At 44.2% G+C, this 2550-nt stretch overlaps 1 long non-coding RNA gene across 2 annotated transcripts; it reads left to right on the forward strand.

Annotated features, from left to right (window-relative positions):
• Positions 1-1112: 1112 nt before the first annotated feature.
• LOC137186678 (uncharacterized) lies at positions 1113-2125 on the forward strand. Of its 2 annotated transcripts, XR_010929062.1 has the most exons (4): positions 1113-1198; positions 1505-1559; positions 1709-1822; positions 1896-2125. It is a non-coding gene; the product is annotated as an uncharacterized lncRNA (long non-coding RNA). The 2 variants fall into 2 exon arrangements; XR_010929061.1 differs by having other exon boundaries at positions 1505-1822.
• Positions 2126-2550: the final 425 nt, after the last annotated feature.

A 2550-nucleotide genomic window follows, 5' to 3' on the forward strand; every position in this document is an offset into this window, starting at 1 on the left:
CCAGCTCCACCTGCCGTGGTCTCTGGGTAGCCTGTTCTGCCTGCCTGCCAATCTGTTTCTATGGCCAGGCTGTGTCCACTCAGTCTGTACATTGTCAACGTTTTCCTTAGTTTTCTATCAGTCACGGTGGTCAGGTATTCTGCAACTATGTACTCTCTGTTTAGGGTCAAATAGAATTCTAATTTACTTTGTGATTTGGAGGTTTCGTTCCAGTGTTTGATATAATTTTCTTTTTGTTTTGAGTTGATTTGGTTGGGCCAGATTGTTTGGTTTCTGTCCTGAAGCCCTGGTGTGTGTGGGCAAAGCTTCAGGACCAGCTGGCAGAGGTGACTCTTATCTTTATTCAACTCTTGGCACTGAAAGACTTTGTACTGGTAGGAAATTTGATGGCTCACTTATGAATTTTAATTATTCAAGGCCCTACATGCGTTATTGGACGTGAGTCTGTCAACTTTAACTATGTTTTTACACAGGAGAACCAGGTCATCACCAAACATCAGACATGTGACTTCTCTGTCCTGCAGAGTCACACCAGGGTCTATGGATTTTTGCAGCTGTTCTGCAAATGTACTTATATATATGTTGAAAAGAGTTGGGCTCAAATTGCAGCCCTGTTTCACCCCACAGTACTGTCTGAAAAAATTGGTTCTTTTATTTCCAATTTGAATTGCACATCTGTTATTCAAATACATTGTTTTAATTAAATCATGCCCCCATGCCACTCTCTAATAATCGATAAAAGAGCCCTTCATACCAAATACAGTCAAAGGCCTTTTTGAAATCTCCTAAACATGAATAGATTTTATTTTTATTTTTTTGTACATGTGTGATAATTGTGTGCTAGGTTACAAATACAGTATTTTCTTTTAGGAAAGGCTTACTTTTATAATGTTTTTATTGTGGTATATCTAAATAGTTCATTGATGCTATAAAGGTGTTTATTTGGTTATTTCATCTCCTCTTTAAGTCTCTTAAACTTTTTCATTATCACTATGGGTGTAATCCCACTTCTGACCACAGTGTGGGTTGCAATGGCAGAGTGGCGCTGTCCGTGTTTCCGCTCGTTGACTCCACCGGCAGAAGAAGAAGCAAATCTATGTTGTTTATGAGGTATTTTTACATATTTCTCGAGAACAGCTCATCCAAAGAACACACTCGCCTTTGCACTTCCTTGGGTCCCCAGCAATACATCCGCCAGGTATGAGGTAGATCAGATGAACGGTTTTCTAGATATGCAAAGGTCAAACATACATACAGACAGACAGAGATTCCTTGCTTTATATAGAGAGATAACTTTATTGTCTCCAGTTCATTTCTTATTTCTGCTAATTTCATGATACAACTTACAGTATATACGAGTTTTGTCTTTATTTACTGTAAAAATAATACAAGACTTTTTAATTTAATAAGTTATTGGCTTATGCCAACAGTATAATACTCATAATATAATTCACCATTATTATTATTACAGTATTATTATTATTATTATTATCACTGTCTACAGGCTAACCAGCTACCAGGCTAATAAGCACTGAGTCTACTGTCTACAGGCTAATAAGGTAACAGGTTAACAAATGCTATCTGAGTCTGGAACATGAACGAATCTGGTGAGCTCTGAGCAGTGTTCAGTAATCTTTGGCAGACAGACAGCAGATCAGTATGTGCAGGATGTCTCTCTCTCTCTCTCATGTCTGGGTTCTAATTGCAGGAGTGGAGACAGGTGTGCGGGAGTCGGGCGAACAGCTGCCATTCATCAGGAGGTCTGCTTAAATATTGGGTGCAACCTCCTACTCACTGCCAGATCGTAGACTCTGTTCATACAGTCAGTCACGCTTCCAGCCTACTTGTTACTGTTCTGTCAGTATCCAGCAATTGCCTGACCTTTGTGCCTGCAGAACACCTCAGCCTGACCCCGGCCCTGTCTCCAGTCCTCCTGCCTTGCCAGCTCAGCCCATCCCTCTGCCTGGCTCCCCGCTCCATTCCCTCTGTCCAGCCTATCCCTCTACCTGGCTCCCCGCTCCATCCCTTATACCCAGCCTCACGCCCAGCCCAAGCCCCAGGTTCCCCAGCCACAGGTCCAGACCTTGGCCCTAGCCTCCCAGTTTTACCGCCTTGCAAATAAATCCTTTTCCAACCCCACTCGCTGCCTCCTGCCTCTGTGTCCTGCTTGTTAGTTCATTAGCCTAGCCTTAACAGTACGATCTGGCCACACCATGAACCCAGCAGACGCTGAGGCTTTCTGCCAAGCCATTCTCCAACAGGGCACGTTACTGGAGCAACATGACAAAGTGCTTAAGGGGATTATGTACAGTCTTAAGGACCTTTCTGCGAACCTCGGCAGCATCAGAGAACAGTTACCACCTGTAGCTCCCAACCCGGACCCCACTCCTGACCAGCCCCCTAGCCCTTCCCCCTCTCTCCGAGAGCCCTTTGTCCCCGCCCCAGAGTGATATGACGGCAACCTCGGCTCCTGCGGGGCTTTTCTAGTGCAGTGTTCCCTTTTTGAGCAGCAGCCCCACACTTATGCCTCTGATCGGTTCCGTATTGCTT

The sequence above is a fragment of the Thunnus thynnus genome, chromosome 7, assembly GCF_963924715.1.
Source record: "Thunnus thynnus chromosome 7, fThuThy2.1, whole genome shotgun sequence".
In the NCBI taxonomy this organism is placed as follows: domain Eukaryota; kingdom Metazoa; phylum Chordata; class Actinopteri; order Scombriformes; family Scombridae; genus Thunnus; species Thunnus thynnus.